The following is a 23041-nucleotide window of genomic DNA, read 5'->3' on the forward strand; positions in this document are numbered from 1 at the left end:
CGTGTGGAAGCGGGGCAGATAGGGCCTTTGGGTCGTCGGGCCGCTTCTTCGGGTCGGTAAGAGACCTCTTGGGGTCGTCGACCGTCTTCTTGTGATCGAGTCGACCCTTGCCGGCGTCGACAGTCTTCGGTGCCGATGCGGCCGTGTCCGACCCCTTCACTTTCGGCTTCGACGTAGTAGCCTTCGGGTCGGCCATTTTGACGTGGCCCTTCGGCTCGACGGCCATCTTAGGTTTCTTCGGCGCCGAGGCCTCCGAAGTCTTCGATCCGACCAATGCGATGCGCACTTTCGGTTTCGATATCTCTGGCGTCGAGACCGTAGATTTCACTTTCGGTTTCTGTTTCACCGGGAGTGAATCGGTACCAATGTCCGTGGCCGGGCCAGCAGGCGGGGCCGAGGAACTCACATCAAGGTCTTAGGTAAGGCCCGAAGGCGATCCCTCGACCTGGGCCTTATTGATCGGGACGGCCCCAGAGTCAGTTTGAGGAAGCTCTTCGTCCGAGCTATCCTCGATGGCCCCAAAGGCCCCGTCGTCGTCTCCTACCTCTTCGACGACTTCACTGAAATCTTCGGCCTCGGCGTCGTAGTCGTCCTCGACCTCCGACGCAGGGTTAGATTCTGAGATGTCCTGGATATCTTCATCCTCGACCTCCCCAGCATCGAAAATGTCCGTAGGCGCCGGTGCAGATTGCTGGGCCTCCAGGCGCGCAGCTCGACGGAGCTTGAGTGTCTTCTTGGACCGGAATCTCGAACAGGCCATACACTTGGCCTCGTCGTGGTCCGGCGACAGGCACTTGTTGCACACCGGATGGACGTCGATGTGTGGGTACTTCGAGTAACACACCGGACATCTTTTGAATGGACTTCGGTTTTCCATGATGGTCAATGAGTCTGGAGCGTCGACTAGGCCCTCTGCGCCGAAAGCACGCGGAAGTACAGAGCTCGGCTCGGAGCCGAGGAAAGTTGCGAAGCCAAACGCAAGACAATACCGACGCAAGTCCTAAAGACCTTTTGGTCTCAAAGTTAAGTTAAGCTAATTCTTATCGATTCCGACAAGAGGGAACCAAAGACATCCGAACCCAATGGCGGAAAAAACAATCTGGGGATGGAGTCGATGCCCATGCGCACTGTAGTCCAGGGGAGGAGCCACCTATCTCGTGATACTTCGAAGACTCTTCCAGGCCTTAGGGGGCGCAGAGAGGGGCTGCTCCCGCCAACCATGGCACTGCTCATATACTGGTTAACATCAAATGAGTAGGCCGGGATTGGTCGAGGGAGTTTGCTGCGGCCTGCACGGCAGTCCCAGCAGACGAAGTCGGAGGGAGGAGGATGTCGTCAGGATCCGGTAAGTGCTTTTCTTTTTCTTAGCTGCCCCCCCAACCCTCAGTAAATGCCAGTCGCCACGGATTCTAGAGAAACATTGCTACGCTGTACCGTTGACAATGCCACATAAAAGTGACCATCCTTCACTCGAAAAGTGTCTTACAAGAAAAGAGAGCCTACATTCGAAGATTAATTAGATGAACAGTAGTGAATCAGCAGGTATGGTGCAAGAAGAACTGCATGAGCCACACTGTATCAATACAGGAGGACGTATGCACACATTCCAAAGTCTTCGCAAACCATTAAAAGAGTATAATGTTTTCTTCATAAATCAGTGCTGCAATTTAGGATTACAATTAGATACAATCAATGAAGTATGTTGATGGAAATGTAGAGGCGTTGATACATTTGTATTCCACTTAAGCCATATATCAGTGAGCAAACAGCAATACTATCAAAATGAGAAGAACAAGAGGGACAGAATGTTCACTACAGGCGTCTAAGGTGAGATCCAGGTGAGGCACCCTTCCTCTCACCTCCCTCCATACTGCCAATGACTAGCGCAAGCCTAGGCAGTGGGCTCATTCATCCAGGTGCATCCAAAACAGAGGACTTGGTTCCAACACAACAGAGCAGACTATCCAACCTGAACCAATAACTACAAAGGGAGCAGCATTCATTTGCCCAAAATTATGGAAGTAGAGCTACGACAGGGCCACTGAAGAAAAAACACAACTGCATGACATCAAGGATGGTCAGTGATTCTTTTCTCCGTCATAACAATGTGACGCATTACAGAGGGACAAAACCACAGTTCTAAACACTTGTGCATTTAACAACAAGCATTTGCAATGTATTAGGTCTTGCAATTGCAAGAATTTAAGCTATTAGCATTGTAAATGACAATTGCCTTTTATTTATCTGTTTTAATAATTAACACATCAATAAAAAACATTGTCATTTACAATGCCAATAGCTCAAACTCTTATAATTGTGACACCTATTTCATTTCAAAGAAACCGCCGCCATTGTCCCGGGCTGCTTGGAAAGTGAAAGCATGCAGGCCGCGCTGAATGTTGCAGGAAAGCATGTCATGCCTGCAGTAGAACAAACTCATTAAAGAAAATAGTGCTTACAGAATAAATAAGACACACTCTGTAACAACAGAAGTAAAAGGGCCAGTCCTAATGGGAGGCTAGAAATGAAGACATGGCGGTACTAAGAGACTACCAAGCCTATTAACGAATCAGAAGCCACCATTTATATTGGGCAATAACAAAAGCCAATGAAAAATAAGGCCTGAGAGTGGAAGGAGCTTCAAGTGCATACTCTAATACAGCATGCATCGCAGTGCAGCGCATGTGCTGCCAAGGCTAGACTAAAAAAAACAAAGCCAGTTGTTTCCAGAAAAAATACGTGCCCCGCCCTCGTCCCTTGTAGAGGTCTGCTAATATTTTAGTCAGAAATCCAGACCACGGGTAGTGGTAGGCATTTTTAGAGACTTTTCGCAATAGCAGCCACCTTAAAGTACCAAAAAAACGAAAGTGAAGAAAAGTTTCAACATTTTCACCTCTGAAGTAATAGACGAGATGTTTGTGAGTATGTTTGCGTCCTTTCTGAACTGGTTCGTGGAGAACACATTTGCACAAACTTTCTGACACGTTCTTGTGAGCTGCAAAATCTTGTAGATTATTCTCCTGGTCTCCACTGTCTTGGACTGACTGCTATCTTTGATGCTCCCTACTCTCAACACTTATTGTAAACCCAACAGTAGGACTCACGGCCTGCAGATAGGTAGCTATTTACAAAACCGCTATAAAAACGGCTGAGTGGGTTTAGAGTCACCGCTGGCAACTTCTGTCATTTAGAGGTCACAACTTCGAATCAAGTAAAGACAAACTCATTATTCACTCTTCTGAGGTTGGTAAAATGTGTAAATGTATTTTGGGTTATAGTCACATTTGGTATTTACAGTGCTTAGCAATGGTTGCAGTGCCCATGTGAAATGATACAAAAACCAAGTCATTGCTATTAAAATACAAAATACACAATTAGTACAGTCAACAGAAGGATAGATTTATCAATTGTAAGGTAATGCAGGAATCCATACCTGGGTACAGGAGCATCCCGACAAACTATTTCCATTTGCAGAAATTAAACGATAATCCAAATGGCATGGAGCGATGCTAGAAAGAATTCCACCAAGAAGGAGCATGGTAGGAAGTGATCCTCAGAGCACGAAAGGACAAATGCCCTTCATTGCATTTGAAAGACACAAATACGTCATTGCAAGCCACGTCCAAGTTCCAAAGGCAAAATCCTCACAGTAGGCAAAAGTATTCGGAAATCCAGACATAATGGTGAATCCCCCAGATCTCCAAATAGCCTTTCATCCATACAGGCTTTCCACAGGTCCAATCGCGTCCCAAGACGAAACCCATAACCTATGAAAAAGAGAGATGGTGTCAAGGGCACTTGAAAAGAAAACACAACAGTGCATTCTGCTACATAACTGTACCAAGACAACAAGTAAGAGAAACCTGCCTGTTTCTTGGCTTTATTGAACATGGTCTTGGATTAGAACAAAGGAGCCCAACTCCAATCCGTGAGCACTAGACCGATCAAAGAACTTCATATCAACAGGATACACGCAATGACCTCAGAGGGGATCATTTACATTGCATCTATCCTGAAAATCGATCACGGTACCAATGCTGAACAACCTCACTCTGATATATTCTAATGATTAAGTGTACACATACATTATTGTATCGTTAAACTGCACCTGTCATGTTAACCAGTCAACCTGAATTTAAGTTTCTCCTCATCTCAGAGTTTGTTTTCCAGGTTGCTGTATAGATTTCATACACTGAATGCATGAAACTAATAGCTGGGTTATGGACACAATCTGTCCTTGACCCAGCTCCGCTCTTATCACTCTCGGACTTTAAGCCGGACTATGGTTAGGTTTGCACGAATACAATATACATACATACACTCATACACATTTGTCTATCTACAGTTTTATTGATGAGAAAGAGCGCATTGACACCATTACATCTTAAGAACTGCAGTAGCAGTGCTAGGACTCTAGAATATGACGGTTTGCTTAGTAATGCGTTACTCACTTGAGCAACAAAGGAGCAATCTGAAAAGTGGCAAAAGCTCTCTTTTGGTTTGTATTATTAATGGCTACTTATACTGGTCAATGCAGAGATAAGCATGGGCACAAAGAGTGCCCCTTCTCCTTGCTGCACCAATTTTTAGTTCAGTGATTATTGCGCTTTCTGCTGAGTTGCAGTTGGTGGTTGCATCCGGTCTAAACTTCTGCTAACACCAGGTGCAAAACGTAGAGGTGTCAATAACACGCACAAAAAGCGATCCACTGCAATTTGTGCATTGCAGGCCACCTATTTTATGCCACAAAACACTCTGACCAGATGGTACACATGTAATATTCGTCTAGGAGGGTATTCACCTGACCTTACTAATGTGATCAACCATTCAATGTTGGTCCCCTCTCAGTCTTAAACAAGCGTGGATTTATGTTGTGATACCAAATAATCGTCTTTTGAGACCAGCTGTCATTTAGAGGGTGTCCAATCAGATACACCCAACATCATTTATGGGTATCAATCAAGACTATGGTTTGTCTACAGCAATATAGTGTAGTAGTATTATTGTGGCGGGCCCACGAAACCTTGGGTCAATGGTAAGATAGCCTTTGACTTTGGCTAACCACAGATCTAGCTTCTAGCGCAATGGTTACCAAACTTTTTAGACCCACGACCACTTTTTAGAATGGCAGACTTTAGCGACCCACCTAGCTTTAATAGACATGAGGACGGGTGACATTTGACTGTACCTAAAGCATTGTGCGGTAGTGCATTGTCATATAGAGACACTACATTTTCAATTGAAAGGGCCACTAACTTTGCACAGACATACAGTTTTATTGATTAAATTATACAACACTCAATCGATAATTACATTTGTGTGTTGCAAGAAAAAAAAAACATAAAGGACATCCTAAGATTGTTACATAATTCACTTAAAAAAAATCCTCTCACTTTGATGTCAAAAGAAAGTAAAGTAAACACCAATCCCATTTTAAAAGAATAAGCAGCAACTTGTCAAAAGCCAACATTTGACCTTAGCTACTGAAGCACTGCAAAAGTGGCAAGATAAACACAGAATTTAAACTTATCTTTACTTATTACTCACACTTTCCCAACCCATCAAAAATCGTCTCGCGTAATATTATCATACCGGACACTTTATTTGGTACTTTAGTCATTATAGCTCAAACTGAACGACAGACTAGAAAGAGAAACAAACACGGCCTTTCTCATAGCTCCTATGTGGGAAACATGTCCACACTAGGGGAGTGGATGTGGCCAGGGCTTGTCGTGGGGCCCAGCAGACACCTTTAGATGAGGACCAGGACCCTAGATGGTAAGGTGGGAAGAGAGAAGCAGCCATTGAGAGCTATACTAGAGTTTTTTTTTACTGGGGCTGGTATACTTTTCCAAAGAATAAGATGTGCTTTAAAATAGTCAAAACCAGATATGGACATAGACACAATGCACACCTTAGATTGGTTAGCAGCAACATCTATTATTTGTAACACTTCCAAACTGTAGAAGTGCAGTTTAAAGCAGTATACAGAAAAGAAGACACTATCATCCCAAAAGAGAAAGGCAGATCGCAAGTGGATGTCGCAGACCAATACGTACACGAGCTTCAAGCATACAGTGACCAATTCACTGAAGAAGGTCTTTATAGGAGAGTAGTTATCTTAGAGCAGGGGTCTCCAAAACGGTCCTGGAGGGCAGGATCCATGCCAGATTTTTAAAATAACTACATTTATCTCAATGGGGATATCCCAAAAATCTGCCATGGATCCAGCCCTCCTGGACCGGTTTTGAGACCCCTGTCTTAGAGAGAGGTTGCTCGAGTGAGGACGAAAGATAAGCCAGTCTTCTTAGTGAAGAGTGGCCTGTCAAAGTTTACCTCCCACACTAGGATGAAACATGTCTGCTCAAAGACCAACTCCCTGGAGATTTTCCATCCCAAGGTATGTACTCTAAAAATCTAAACTAGATATCTACCGAATCTACACTGTGCGAACTCAGGATGTATTTCTTAAGGATGTTACAAATCTGAAGATTGCCGTGCAGACCACTGGGGGGAAGGGGCGTTTGTTTCATTTATTTATTTTATTATTCATGAAGTCCTTGGATACCAGGATGGCCTCAGGGCACCAAGACACAACAAACAAATAAAAAGCCTTCCAAGCAGCAATGGGGATTAGCATAAGAGAAAAGTCTTTAAGGCGCCTCTAAAAGCTAGGCAGTTCTCAAGCTCCCTCAACTCAAGTGGTAGTTTATTCCAGAACCCTGAAGCCATGTATCTGAAGGGCTGCCAACCAGCACGTTCCCTCTTCTTGAATTAAAGACATTTATTTAGAAGTTTCATATGGATACATCTTTTTTGCTAAGTTTATTTGAGTACATTATTCAGGATTCACAGCCTTTAAACAGAATCTTGACGCCTCACTTAATATTTATATGAATGATTAGAATAAAGTTCCTCAGGTGAACCTGTTAGGCAAAGTTTAACACCCTGCATCTGGTTTGGCATCTATTTAGGAGTTTGTTTGGAGAGTTAACTCTTCAAAGCACAACACATCTACTTCAACTAAAACACCTTTTCTGGCGTCCATTTTTTTCTTCTTCCTTTGCAGACAGAGCTTAACGTCAACTCAATTTAACACGTACATACGAATTAAAGTTCTCAGTGGCTCATTTGCCCATTCCTGGCACAGTCCGTGTTTCAGTACAAAGGACTGCCCAACCAGGGCATGGCTTCACTCGCTCCCGCGCTTGGTAAAGTGCATCCCTGAGGGTGCAGGGGGGCTTGGAATCTGGTGTTGACAATGAGCAGTTGACAGCACCTCCATAGAAGGTGGTGGCATGTGTGGCATGTATGGCATGGCACTAGGAGTGGCTCATGTAGCAAAGAGGAAGTGTTGTCAATACGTCACAGAATCACCACTGCACCAATCTGCCACCCTGGGAATGCACACATGTGAAAAAGAGGCAAAACTAGACACAAAGCAAATGAGGCAATGAGAAGAACACCTAACTGCAGGACACAAGTAACAACACACGGTCTACAATGGAAGCAGTGCAGCAGCGGGTCTGCAATTGTGAGGCACAAAAAGTGGATCTCCAGATGTGAGGGGGTGGCACCCACAGGTCTGATAATTAAGGACTTAATAAACGATTTTGAAAGTTATAGACTAGAGATACTCAAGCCTTGCCTTCAACTCTAAGAATTTGCACATGAAACGTATAGTATTAACATACTTGAACAAAAACCTTAACCTTTTATTTATGGTACTTTTCCTCAGATGGTAAATGTTATATATGAAGTTTTCCCTTCCTTCACACACCCGGTGCATACAGGAGATATTCATGCAATCTCCCTCCTAGGTAGATCATGTAGCGGTTTGTCCAGTAGAGGGGGGCATGAAATGTAAAAGTTTAGTAATGTGCATAAAGTTACAACTCTGTTGCTGCTCAGCTTATTTGCATATTCCGCTCTTATGACAAGCCCATAGGAACCAGCACTATGCGTCATACCTTGGAAAAATCAGCATACTTGGCTGTACATGTGCCCTGTTATGTAATATCTCTGCAGGTTGTGGGCAGCGTCTGATTGGTAACGCGGGCACTCGGGCAGTACCAGAGGGGCCGGTACCTGAATTCCAGCTGTGGGCTACCCTTTAGAGCAGCCTGGGGGAAAGATTTGGACGGTTTCTGCATTGTTCCGATGCCGCCAGCGGACCAGTGGGGCACCGAGTGGCCTTTCTGGAGGAAGATGGGTGTCCACTACCTCCCATGGCAGAGGTGTCACTCCCTTTCTCTCGCCGGGCCGGCCCATTAATCTATGCACATTTAGCGGGGGAAGGGGGCCTGAGCAGAAGTGGCCTGACTTGTTTTCAGGTGTGTTGCACCAGTGTTAACTAACCCGTGCATTTTATTTAAACCCCCCAGCCCCCTTTTTATAACATTTCACAGTGTTTTGCGGAAAATATGCAAATGTGGGCCACTTTTTTTTAGCGTGCCCTATAATCCCAATCCAGCCCTGGTTATGGGAGTGAGTCAGTGGTCGAAGTGGGCGGCAACGGCAGGGCACAGCGTGCCCCTACTTCTTTAATTCTGTAGATTCTGTTCCCCTACTTTTTTATTATGAACATGCGTCCCTGGACGTCAGAAATATTCTGTTCGTGGACGAGCGGGGAGCGAGAAGGAAAAGGTCTCGGTCTCTTACTTCCTGCCCAGACAAGACAAGGAAGGTGTCCGCTTCTGCTCTGCCGCTGGCAGCTGCCCCCTCTTTCTTACTCCTATTCCCTCTTGTTCTGTCTAACTCCTTCTCACTTTTCCGAAAATCATGAATCAAGAAATGGTTCTCACCTTCTCTTCCTATGTCCATTTGTACCCCTGTGAAATGGATGCAAAAAAGAAAAACACTTTTACTGGAAATGCCGTTTTGACAGGTTTCTATTCCAAAGTGCAGCCTCGGAAATAAAATATTCAAACTCTGAAAAATAATTAAATAAAGCAAGATGGAGGGTTCTTAAAGTGGCCAGATATTTTTTTTCAAACCCCAACACATTAGCGCCACTTTACAGAGTTTTCCAGTAAAGCGCTACTTTTGTTGTCTTGTCTTTCTTTGAACAGCATTGTTTTCCTCCAGTACATCCTACCTGGAGGCAGGGCCGGCGCTAGGCATGGGCAGTGTGGGCAGCTGCCCTGGGCCTGAGACTCTGCCTGCCAGGATGGGCCACCCCCCAATGGCAATTAACACCCCACAAGTCCTTGTGTATGTCTGCCAATCAGAGTGAAAGTAATGCTTCACCACCGGGCTCATGGGAGGGACCCCACCTCCTGTGGCCTCTAAGGGATGGTGTGGGAAGACCTAGGGGAGGGTACTCCTCTCAGGCAGCAAGTTCAGAGACTCGGCAGGGCGCCCATTGTCAGCACTTTAGCCCACACAGGTTTAACTCAGCCCCCAAGCAATTCTCACACCTTCAGTTCGAAATGGGCTGTACAAGAGTTGCTTGGGGTGGCTGAGAAGAGGAGCTCCAGCCCAAGTGGAGTCTGCACAAAGCAGCTTCCCCGAGATCAGAAGGTGTCACTTATGTAGATTTTAGGGGTCTCCCACATTCCCTTTAGTCCAGGGCCCTGAAAATTCTAGGACCGGCCCTGCCTGGAGGTACTGCAATACCTGGTTGATGGGTGGATTGGAAAACGAAATGTGTACGGCGGCTTTGTGTTCACAAATGTGGTCTTTTGAAACTATACTGCTTACGTTTTGTAAGCATATAAGCAGTGGACATTGAAATGGGTCCTTTCTGGGCCCTGTAGTTATGTCCTTAACTTTTCAGGCAAAAATACTTGTTGATTTCTGAATAATGACTGTAAAAGCGTTAAGTTCACCATGTTCCTGCTTACATTTTACATGCTTTATTAAATCTTTCATTCCTTATGATTGTTTGCTTTTTCCAGGATGTTGTTACCTTTTCTTTTAGGCAGCATATTGCTCTTGCCTAGTGTGTAATTTGAATTGAGTCGCATCCAGTTATAGCAGGTCAAATTGGATTGTAGCTGAAGGCAGTATGAGTTTCTACCAATGGGGCAGTATGGTGTTCAGTGAGGGAGCAGTAGTAGCACTGGAGGCAGAGCTGCTAAATTTAGAACAGGGGAACCGGGTTCAGCCTTCATGAACAGTCCCCCAGACCACTCTCCTCAGGGAGCACATTCCCATGCCAGACCTTAGAAGGCACCAGAAAAGCCCTGGTGTGTTAGCACCAGCAGGTGGACCCTAGCAGTGGCAAGTGTGGGTTCACCTTGAAGGCTTGCCCACCACAATCCATACTGAAGTTCACCTCCAGTCTTGCGGGCAGGCCTACGAAGTAGCAAACCCTAGAGCAACAGTGACTCTGTCACTGAGGTCACAGGACCCCTGAGAAGAGCTGGCTCTAGGGCGGTGCGACTGGTGTGACCGCAACGGGCGCTGACTTTGAGTGGGGGCGTCGTATATTATCGTTTTAAAAGCACTTGCTGCCTCCTTCCTGGCCGCCAGCTATTTTCAGCAATAATAAAAATGTCATGATAACTCTGATGAATAAACTTCTTCCTAGAGCGAGATCGGAGATTTGTCTAGTGGAAGTTTTAACTCATGGAAAGATAGCGCAGAGGGTTAATGTGCCTGCTGCAAAGAAAATGTACCAGGCCCATCACAAAGTGCACATATTGTAACTAGGTCAGTGGGTTACTGCTTTTGTCAGTGACATCCTTTTGCTACTTGCAGTTTATAAGTTAAAATCCTAATAAAGAACAGTGAGCTATTAACTTTCATCTAAGAGCTGCATACAAACTGCAAGGTATGAACTAGAGCGTTATGTTTTTTTCCCTAAGCCTTTGATTATCCTAATGTTGCAAAAAGTGTTCTTTTTGATACAAATCAATAATGATTTTTAAAAGAGAACCACCAATCATGGTATTAAGTTTTAAATTCTGAGTTTTGTTTCTCCAGGCCAATCACTATTAAACTATACTGTCTACTAGTATGGTTATCATGTGACTCCTACACCTTGTAGTCCTTTGTTTTATGTAACATTTCCTATACAGTCATTTACACACGTAAAATTGATTGTATCTGTGTATATTGCTGGCGACAGAAACTCCATGCCTCTGAAACAAATGGCTCGTGCTTCCACTTTTAAGCCTTTTTGGGACATTCTGTGATTAAAATAAATTCACAAAGTGGAATATGTTTCTAATGTCAATAGCTCATATTAATCTTTAAATAATCATGTGTATCCATTGGTTGAATTACATAACATAATAAGCTGTAATTGGTCAGTGAAATGCCACACAGGATGTTTTGCACATCCTGGCCACACCTCTAACTCCGCCCACTGATCCAATCCTCAGGTTATTCCCGCCCTCTGATTCTCCGCGCACAGTTCCCCTACTTTTTTTTCCCCACTTCGACCACTGGAGTGAGTGCAAGTTGATACAACACTGCTGGGAATCGCCAGCCCGCCCCCTCGCCCCCCTACTCTTACATGCGGCCTCTGTGCAGCAAAGGCTGTGACCGCCATGGGTGGCACAACGTCTATCTGAGGTGCCACTGATGGAGGGGCCCGCCCCGCCCTGGACCCAGTCAGGAGCTCTCAGAAAAGGGGCCCACCTCCCCGGCACAGTACCGGAGGGGGCCCCTTGGAGTGGAGCTAATGATACGTCTCTGGCACAGGCAAGGAAATATCGGATGTAATAGCAACAAAATACAAGTGACACCTAAAAAAAGAAAAATTGAGGATCCAGGGATCAGAGGGCCTAACAAGAGATGATATTGTGCAGCCAGGTTGTTGGCAGCTAGCAGAGATACTGCAGTAACCAAATGCCCCCCACGATGACGCAACGTCGTACAGAGGTGGACATTTGTACGGAAGCCCAAAAAATGGTATACGAGGGGAGTGGATGCCGCAGAACAGAGGGGAAAAGAGGAGAAAATGGCCGCAGATCAGAAAGTACTACTATTGCTAAAATGCCAGGCATATAAACAAAATAAGGAATAGTTGCCTAACAGAAACCATTTTTATAAACCGTACCTTGCCTGTGAAGTAGAAGTGTGATGTTTGAAAGCATGAAAGTAATTCAACAGAAGTTTTTAAAAATCAGATCACGGATCGTGTGCAGAGTCTTAACATTTTGCTTCGCACATCAGATGGGTTACTACCATTATACTGAGCTTCAAATACTGTTCTACAAAAGGTTCGTAGCCAGTATATCAACTACAAGAATACAGTGAAGATCAGTATATATAATACAGATTTGCTATACTTAACTCCACATATATGTCGAGGTATGTAAATGTAGAGTTAATAGTAATAAATCTATTCTCTCTCTCTCTCTCTCTCTTCTCTCCCCCCCACATACACACAATATTTTGCTGGTCGATATTTTGGCAATGATATATATATATATATATATATAGCACAATATTTTTCCGCTCAATATTCGGACATACAGTCCAGATGGTACACTACTACAACATGGAGATCGAGTTTGAATTATCATGCTCTACGAATGTCGCAGGCAGAATACAGTCGACAAATATATTGTGATGGTCAATATATATGGGTACATTTACATTTACTATACTTAACTCCTCATATATGTACTGTGACAATATATTCAAAGTACGTAGATGTAGAGATAAGGATACTAAATCTATACTAATATATACGCTTACCTCACCCTCATCTTGTAGAAATCAATATTTTTACTATGATATTTTTATTGTGCAATATTTAGTGCTCATTATTCCGACACAAAAGCATATCAGATCACACACACACACGTCCCACACATAAGTGAGTTTTATGAAAAACTGGCCATTTTATCTGCCCTATCACTCTCCCCATCCAACCTCTTTTTATCCTTCGTCCTCACCGAGCAACTTCTCACTAAGATTACTATTCTCCTAAAAAGACCTTCTTCAATGATCTCCAAAAAACCAACAGCAAGAAACATTTTACAAATCCACTGCTTGGTGATAGTATTGCACGCACACCGGCATGCACCTAACTGGACTGGCCTTAAGGCCACTGGGGAAAACCCTGGTAGGCTTCAGGACAAGGGTCTGCTTGCAGGGCTGGTTTTGATAGCAGCACATAGTTTTCTTTCAAGTACCTATGTGGTGAGGTGTAGTGCAGTGGCCAGGGCAGCTGACTTCGGAGCACAGGGTTCACAGTTCGATCCTGGGCTCCGGCAGCAGCTCAGCTCAGCACCATGTGACTCTGGGCAATAGCTCACTTAATTTCCACGATGGCCCAAGCACCTTGAGACCCGTAAGGATGAGTAGTTCGCTCTTTACAAATACGGATTTACATTTTACAAAATACGGATTTACATAAGCTGCGGCAGGGAAATCTCGCTCAGGCCTACTGCCCCAACGGATGTAACTGGCCGTTATTTTGCCAGTGTCCTGGAATCATTTGGCTGCATCGTTAAACAACATTTTTGAAAGGACAGTGTCTCAAAAGTCCCTGCACAAGGTCTTGCTAAGCTCAGTCACTACAATAGGGTTGGTATTAAACAAATTTTCATAGTTGGCTAATTCACTCCCGGTCAACAAGCATTTCCTAATCAATCTCCTAGAGCTCTCTATTCAACTGTACTTTCCATTTTGAAGACAGTGCTAGGTCTGGAGCAGAATTTACCAAAGCATTTTCCTCCAACATCCTATGGTGGCAATTTGGACAGTATGTTATCCTCGGAATGCACCACTTCGATGATCCTTTGCAGCACATCTCCCGGTCAGGTCTCTTGCTCTTCCTCTGGTTGTATTTTATTTGCACAGACCCACCACTCCTTTTTGCATGCCTCCTTCACTTCTCCTTGCATCACTTCTTAATTCCTGTTCTCATTTAAGCACTAAGCGCCTCTAGAGTCAACACTTCCACCCCGAGTAACCTCTTCAATGCCCTCCCTATCTAACTTCGGACTGAATATTCAGACGTTGTGTTAAAACGTAGAATGTTGTAGTATTTTGTTTAGAAATGTATTGTGCTGACTGAATGCAAAGCACTTAATACATTATAATGATGGTAACACCTGAAAAAGATTGAGGCGCATCCTAACACCGGTTTTACTGAATTGTATCATTGTTACAAATTACTGCCATGCTATTGGGTTGAGAAGGCGCATACCCATATCATTGAAATGGATTCCAATGCAGCGCTGCACCATCCAGGACCATGCTGCAGAGACTGCATAACCTTTATTAGATAAGATGGTTCTTATTAGGGTCCAAATATCGAACCGGAGTAGCTGAAAATGTACACCCTGCACAGTGTCGGACAGCAAATGTAACTGAGCGGATTTTATTGAGTACCAAAGGGTTACCTTATCCTTGCAGCAGCCACGTGACTGACCCTCGCAGCAGTATAATGACCCTGTTACAGTTATCGATGGGCAATGTGCCAAGATCAAACCTAAAGTTAATTCCAGAGATAGATAATCCCTGGCCTAGAGGAAAAGGTAGGATCCTCCTTGGATTTTTTTGTAAGGGGATAGACTGATTTGTTCCTCATGAATTTTCAAATGAAGATTGGCCCACTGCCTAGTGTGCAGATTTCTTACCATATCTAGGTTAGTGGGGTGGGCCATTAGAAGTGTACTGAGCTGAAAGAAGAGCTGCCTAGTTAGTCCAGATTTAGTCATTAGGGAAGTGATTTGTATGGCATCTTTCCCTTTTCTTGCATACGCAACTATAGTGGATCTTTAGAAGGCAGTGAAGTTTGATGTGAACATCTGCTCGATATACAGGGGACGGAGGGTAGATACAGCCTGGTAATCTTGTTTTTTCCATCACAGTTGAATGGAATAGATTTTTAAGAAAGAAGCGACGTGAGGGTTGCTCAAAAAGTTCCTCATGCAGGGAAAAGGCCATACTCAAATGAACTTAATTTCCCTTCCACAGAGTGAGAGACATACCTAATGTTTAACCCCTGGCTTTTAAACTTTGTTGAATAATGGACTTAATTTGACTGGTTTAGATCTTGTGGTACTGCCAACTTCAAATCTGATTTAATAAAGTGAATCAAAAGAAATCTACTGACTGATCTTTCCTATGTGTCACCGTCCAGGCATACTATGTGTATGTTTATACCATATACCAGTGAACTAATAACTGCACTCCCCTCCCGGTCACTCTCCTTCGCTTTATTCAGTGGCCTTATCCATCCTTCCGTTCAGCAGTTCATGGAAGTTATGTCCAGCTGTTACCCTGAATTCTCAAAATCCCCATTCACTATCATTGTTACAGCTCTACTAAATCTTCTCAGCCAGTTTCCGGCTCTGCAGTTCTGCAAGAGCAGCAATTACAGAAGTTTAAATGAGGATCAGGTAAGATCTTTAATGTGTGTACAATGACACTGTTTGTTTTGGGCTTTAAAGCAAAGGAACATTTTGTATGTGAATGCCTGCCGGCTGACAACTCAAACATCCTATGCATTGGTCTCTTGGGTACCATATGTACCCACCGTGTCCATCATCAAGACTTACTACAGCATTTGCTTGAATGAGTTTGCTGAGTTTCCGGATTGTTTTGGGCATTAACAAAAATCCCTAGATGGCCGGAGGCTTCTGAAGAGCCTGGATGTACCATATTTTGGCACACTTGCTGAGATCCACAAACATTACCTTGGCTGCCAAGTGGCCCCATGCCATGTGTGACACCATCCTCAAGCCCAGGTCTTTCAGCTAGCAGAAGCATTTAGCAAGCAAGGACTTGTAGCTTCTCGTTTCCCACTAAAAGCATAGGCCTGCCAGCCCCAGCATGAGAACTGCTGCTGGGTAAAAACTCAAGGACTGAATGATTGTTTCACACATGACAGGGGACTTCTTGGCAGCTAAGCACTAGGGGAATGATACAATATTTGCACCCTTCTTGTGATATGGTGACATGTCAGTAATGAGACAGACATGTCCGAAGGTAAGGATGCATTTTCTTTGCAATGGCAAACATATTCTGTTTGATGAAAAACAGCAGCATTTTGCAGACAGGTGGTCACCCCTCCATAGCTTGATTTCATGTGGGTCCTGAACGCAGGATCATTCGTCAGTCCAGACTGGGCAGATCCATGTGAACCAGGTCAGAGCAGCCCTAGTCAGCCCCTAGGATACTTCAACATGATCTCTTCCCTAGCAGCACTGTGCTTATTTTTCAACATATTGATGGATATTTTACCTGTTGTGTATTTCATATGCATGTGTGTGTGTACATATACACATATGTTATGTATATGCATACACAGACCTGACCGGTATTGCCTTTATAAATCGTGTTATTGTTTTTAATGTAAGACCACAACACACCAGCATACAGACAATGAAGCATGATTCAGCAGCATATTGGACCATCAAGTCTAGTCTCTGCGGCATGGGCATGCGCAGGTTAACGGCGACAGTCTCTGAAAGTGTTTCCACAATGGACCCCAGGTCTTCTCTTGCGTCATTCGACACCCCCTGTTTATACACTATCTCTTCAGCCTTCTGCAGTGTCCAGTCCCCTAAGTCATTCCCTCGCCGGAGGGGCTCTGCCCGACAGGTCCCCATTGTTTTCATTTCTTTAATTGTCCCTTGTATAACTTTGTTCACTGTGTGGGGCACTCGGAAACTGCTGGAACTCCTACGCATATGGGATTCGGAAATATTTTTGCAAATTAGCACCCAAAACTAGTGCATGGTTTGACAACACTTACCTTAGCTAAACTGTTGACCCAGTCTCTGTATTTTAATAACAGATCAAACTAGAATTTAAAAAGAGAAGAGGGAGATAACAAACCTTTTTTCAACATCAAATGCTAATTCAGCCAAGTACCTGGAGGCTGCCTTACCGCTACATTTGATGGAGCTGTCTGTTCATATTTGTCAGCACCTCCTGTCATAGGGGCCGATTCAAAAAGAACCTGGCACAAGTCATACATCTTAACGTTGAAGGTTTCCTCTGCTGATTACATGTCTGATGTTTAGGGGATTCACAAAAAAAGCATAGCAGTACTCATGCAAATCTACCTAATCACACGTTCCCTGTTGCTCCACAGGCATTCCTGCTGATTACTCAGAAAGCGCCAGAATAACTATCGTCGTCAAGCAAATTCACACAAGGAACTTTATTTCACTTTATTCTTCATCTGGAAAATGTTTAAGTAGAGAAATTCCTTTCTCCACCCACAGAAAATAGGTCAGTGTTGAGGGAACTTTTCCAACCCATTAACTCCATCCTTTATTATATGTAAGTTTACGAGTGCATAGGAGTGGAAAAACCATTGGGAGGGGTTGTAAATGCTCATAAAATTAGGACTTTATTTGTGTGCACCATTACTCTACGATCACCCACTGCTTCTCCCTTGGGAGCATCCAAGGTTCCACCCCAACCCTACAGCTACGCCAGACGTATAATTTTTCCCCAGGTGCTAAGTGGATTTTGTGAACTGAACACATAAGTAAGAATTCGGGTGTAAAAATTCAGCTTTCCCCCATCTGTGCTTCAATTGGATGTACTAACATATTGTGAATGAGGTCCCAGACCTTTCACGAGCCAGTGATTCATGATCTAGTGAAACACAGGGATCTCTCCATGGATTTCTAGCGGCCTCAGCTGCAGGTCACAGTTTGGGCTCACACTTCGGGGCATGCTCTAGGAGAGGTGGCTCACAATACCACCTGCTGCTTGCAGGACTATGCACAGCTCAGCGCAGCCGACCCTCTTCTGCGAGTCATGTGTTTGTGCACTCATTCACTGCTACGTCCCAGGATGACGTCACCAAGCACTGCACAGTCCCAGTTGCGGCTAGCATTGATGGGGAGTGGTGGGGCGGACAAATGAGAGGTGGGTAAAAATAAAAATAAATCACTTACCTTATCGCGAAGTATGTCGCCCTATTCCTGCTGCTGAAATCCGATGCAGGCCCTAGCCAACTGCCTTAACCAATCCTGGCGCTGCTCTTACCAACATGAGAGCGGCGCCAGGATTGGAAAGAGCAGACTCTCTCGCAGTTCCTAAGACACTGGAACCATGCACTTGCTCTTACCAAGCTGTCTTAAGACTTATGAATTAGTGCTTTCAAAGTGTGCATGTCTGGCTGGCCGTCGCAAAACGGCCGCCAAAGGGACATGCGCACTTTGGAAAGCTCCCAGGCAGTCCACCCTCCTCCCCACTGCCGTCACTATGCAAGCCCCGCCCCGTCCCTCGGTTCGAGATGGGGGATGAAGAATAAAATGGTAATAAATTAACTTTATTACCATTTTATTTTTTATCTCTGGGGCTTCTGGGGGCAATTTAGGAGGGGGGAGGGACACTCCTCCGCACTCTTGGAGGAGCCGCCCCCAACCGTTTTTAGGTCGTTTCCGTTGTACACTCTGGAGCTTAGCAGCCAACAATGATGGGGGTGAGGGAAGAACAGATTTTGATATAAACTTTCTTCCACTTGCAGTCACGCTTCCTTGATTAAAGCTTACCCGGTGTTCACCTACTTCTGGGTGACACATGCCAGGAGGAATGTTGGCAAAGAAAGCCGGCAAATGGTGGTGGGGCGGCTGTACGTGCTGGGAACTGCAGGTCTCTGTCTCCATTTGAAGAGGCGGAGCACAGGAAGTGCCAGTAAAATCTTCTCTAACCTGCCCCACCCATGGGTCTCACCCGTGCTTGGACGGCTCCTGTCAGTGAATCAGTGGCATGAAGATAGGAGTTCGGCACTCAAAGCGCCAATTCATACATACACTGCAGATCAGAGGATTGAATCCTCAGACTCAGATGAATCACACAGTTGAGATCCAACAAACAGGAAAACATGAGGGAGCAAAAATACCTCATAGGCTGGGGAACGAGGGAGAGGAGCCCACTGTTGGGCGGTCCACTCGAGTCAGACGTAAAGAAGCAGAGTACGGTGAATCTAGCGCAAGGTTTCATACTGTAGCGTAGGATGTGGTCGTGCGTGGCAGACCATCACTGTGCTCTCACAAAGCCTGGGTAGGCAATAACGAGGAATTGCATGAACTTTCATGAACTGTATGTTATCTGGAGAGCCTGCAGAAGTATGGTACCTTGCACATGCTCAATATCCTGTGCTCTCCTTGCCACTGGAGTCAAGATACCCTGGCTGATGAGGTGAAACCCGGAAATAGGTCTCAGGATGCTTGTTTACGTCCCAGGGAGGACCTGACCTGGCCTGGCAGTTCGGGCTGGACTGTTCCCGAGGGGGGGTAGGGTCAAGACTGATTTGCATATGGCTGGGTCTGAACTGGAATGGCATGAGGAGTAAAATGCCCAGATCTCTGTACTGTGGTGCATGTTTGACATTTTTCAACATTATGTCCATCAATTGTTCTTTTTGCAAAATCTTTCAAAGGCTGATTCTCCTTCCTGACAGGGAAGGCTTCCCTCCCACATTTACCATCTACGACCCATTTGACTTCTAACAAATCCTGCAGCCATGCATGGTATGACTGCAAAACTGTTCTTATTACCAACAAAACAAAAACAAACATAAAAAAATAGATTAAATTAAGTCATACAGCACAGATGAGTAGGGAATCGTATCATATTGCCAAATCACACTCGCCTAGCGCATGGAAAGTACCCACAGAGGTACCATCTGACGATAATCACTCCAGTAAGGCCACAGGTGTAACTGTGCAAAATTGATCAAGTGTAAAATACAGTGGTCAACTGCAATGAACTCACTTGCCCCTGGCTTTGTGCTAAGGAATAGGAGGCACAGACTGCAAGCACTGTATAACATGCATTTGCAAGGCAATAGGTCTCGCATTACTGATAGTCTGGGGTCTTGGCGTTGCAGATAATAATGCAACGCCAATAGCTCATACTTTCAGTAATGCGAGACCTTCTGCATTGAATATGCTTGCATAGTGAGCCAGGAACCAGCATTGTATGTCTCGGTGCAGTACCGGAAGCCGCTCCTAGAGTTCCCTACTGAGCAAGGCACCAGCATTATATGTCTCAGTGCAGTACTGCAGGCTGCTCCTAGAGGTCCCTAGTGAGCAAGGAACCAGCACTGCATGTCTCGATGCAGTACCGCCAGCTGCTCCTAGAGGTCCCTACTGAGCGAGGCACCAGCACTGCATGTCTAGGTGCAGTACCGCAACCTGCTCCTAGAGGTCCCTAGTGAGCAAGGCACCAGCTCTGCATGTCTAGGCGCAGTACTGCAAGCTGCTCCTAGAGGTCCCTAGTGAGCAAGGTACCAGCTCTGCATGTCTAGGCGCAGTACCGCAACCTGCTCCTAGAGGTCCCTAGTGAGCAAGGCACCAGCACGGCAGACCACTTTTGCACGCCCCTGCAGAAGAAATGGTAAATCCACCCTACCCATAATGCATTGTATGCAAGACAGTACTATAAGTGCATTCAAATAGCTATGTTCAAATGAATTATTACATTAATTTCCAATTAGGTTGTACTCTGTGTGGAGCTGATGAAGTGACATTTATAGAAAGTCTCATATAAATGTGAGGTTTTCTAGTGAGCAAAGTAACCAATGCCAGCCTAGCTTAGGACCAAGTGTGTGTCTTGCCTGAAGCCTTTAAAGAAAATAGTCCTGTGACCCTATAATTAAAACCTAGGGAGTAACAACACATGTAACAGGGGAGGTCCTCGTGGGAGGTTACAAGAAGAGACAAGGCAGTACTAAGAAGGGACTACTAAGCCTATTGACCAATGAAAAGCCACTAGTTACAAAGAACAGGGACAGGAGACAATTAAAAAGATGGGCGGAAAGTGGGCGGAGCTGTATGCCCATATCTTGAATACAGAATGTTTTAAAGAGACAGCGCAAGCGCTGCCTAGGTGAGACCTAAAAACACAGGCCGCTCACAGCAGTGTCATGGCCTACCTGGCTTCTTGGGACATGACACTCACTGTATGCGTGGAGGATTCCCGGGTCGCCAGAGACATTCCCAATGAGCACGGTCCAATGAGCCAGAGCAGGTGACGACCACCATGTTGAAATCCAAAACTCTGAATGAGGTGTGTAGGCACACAGTGACCTGCAGTACCCAGTTACACACACTACTCTCAACAAGAGTGTGTTTTAACCACTGTGTGAGTTTTCAATTTGAATTGCACCTATTTGCCAATTTCATTCCATGCTTAGATACTTGGAAGCATTAATACTTGACTGCACGCTTCTGCCTTTTGTTTTTCACGTCATCGAACAGAAAGGCAAGTAGCCAATCATGGTGCAAGGATTGCAGAGAGGATCTTTGGAGGGAGGAGTTTATGTTAAAAAATAATTAAGTCACTGTCTATTTTAGGATTATTTCCGAGTCCCCATGCATGGAACTACTATTTGTATACCCCTACAATCCACCCACATTTATAACATTTATATTAATTTTTTTGGGACTGCATAGGTACAAATACAGCAGCCAGCTATAAATCTGTAAATACAACTAGCAAACAAAAGCCTGAGATGTACTGAGTAGATTACTAGTTAGCTCCTGGCGGATAGATTTAGAAGCAAGTTAACAGAGAACCGGGTGATGGAGGCATATCCATACAATGCATGTGGTTTTAAAGAAAAAACGATCCTTGACTGGAAGCCAGTGTAGGCAGCTCCAGGAGCCGATTACACGTGGTCTTTGAACCCTCTGGTGACGGACCAAGAGCTCTTTTGTAAGTCCAGACATTGCTATCTCTGTTCTAACTAAGCGTTACTAGAGTCAAAGCCACACATGCTGGCAACTTCAGGAGAATGAGAGAAGTGGAGTTTGGAGCAGACTGTCTCTGTGCAAGGAGTTCCCAATTACTAACTGCATCTCCAGCCTACAAGACCATCAGCGTCAAAACTGAACCCTACATGCTTCAACTCTATGCAGGGTACATTGTTAGCCCAAAGGTGTTGGGCCGTGCCAGACTATAAGTAAGACCTTCCCGTACTTGTTTCTACTCCTCCAATCTAGCAACAAGATTGGACAGGGCTCTGTTGCTTGTGCTGGGTTCTCGCAACGCAAGTCCACACACATATTCACTTTATTCACCACCTGTGTGTCCCACTGTCGCTAACATCTTGTTGTGACAATACCTTTGTTGTATACTTGATTTCCCACATCATCAGGGTAGAGATGCGCTTTACTTGAAATAACTGAAGCACCTAGAAGACTTGCTGACTCCTGAGAGCGGTACAAAAGGGGGCGGTGATGGACGGAGCATCTGAATCAATCAAACACTCACACCCAGTCAAAAGATCTGGGTTTAGTCCATCACCGTTCTTTAGCCCACTCTGCCACCCCAGTTCAGACATGGCTATATGCAAATCAGTCTGACCCTGTGCCTCATGGGAACAGTCCAGTGGGCTAAAGAACGGTGATGGATTAAACCCAGATCTTTTGACTGGGTGTGAGTGTTTAATTGATTCAGATGCTCCGTCCATCACCACCCCCTTTTGTACCGCTTTTGGCTGCCATAAGTGTGGCAGGGTATGCTCAGACGTGAGTCCCTTGCTCACTTGGCCACTGGATTCAAGCAAGCCGGGCTGAAGACGGCTGGAATGCCAGAAACCGGTCCTCGGAAGCTTGTTTCCGGTCCAGGGAAGACATGGCTTGGCAGTCGGGCTGGACTGTTCCCATGAGGCACAGGGTCGGACTGATTTGCATATAGCCATGTCTGAACTGGGGTGGCAGAGTGGGCTAAAGAACGGTGATGGATTAAACCCAGATCTTTTGACTGGGTGTGAGTGTTTGATTGATTCAGATGCTCCGTCCATCACCACCCCCTTTTGTACCACTCCTGAGAGGCACCACGTGTAGGCGACAGCTCATCTCAAGGCATCCCTTAAGAATACACAACCTCTACGGCAGGGGTATTCAAACTGTGGGGCGCGACCCCCAGGGGGGCCGTGGAGCGATGCAAAGGGGGTCGCGCCTTCACAGTGTCACTTCTGCCCTGGCCCCCAGGGCTTCAGCCCCCCTCCTCCCCCATCCTGTGTCTCAGCCCGGCTGCTGCAGTGCAGCTCGTGCTCCTGGGGCCTCGGCTGGGCAGTGTCTGGAGTCTTATCTCCGCCGCAGTTTTTCACAGGTCTTTAAAGACCATTAGCATATTTACATGCCTTTGTTAACTG

The 23041-nt window shown here is 45.2% G+C and overlaps 1 long non-coding RNA gene across 1 annotated transcript in view; it reads right to left on the reverse strand.

Annotated features, from left to right (window-relative positions):
• LOC147724675 (uncharacterized) overlaps window positions 1–23041 on the reverse strand; it is a 416529-nt gene that overhangs the window by 252119 nt on the left and 141369 nt on the right. The window contains exon 2 of the long non-coding RNA XR_015309929.1: window positions 3434–3767. This is a non-coding gene — a long non-coding RNA (uncharacterized LOC147724675). The remainder of the gene's footprint in view (window positions 1–3433; window positions 3768–23041) is intronic.

The sequence above is a fragment of the Lissotriton vulgaris genome, chromosome 4_1 (assembly GCF_964263255.1).
Source record: "Lissotriton vulgaris chromosome 4_1, aLisVul1.2, whole genome shotgun sequence".
Taxonomy (NCBI): Eukaryota; Metazoa; Chordata; class Amphibia; order Caudata; family Salamandridae; genus Lissotriton; species Lissotriton vulgaris.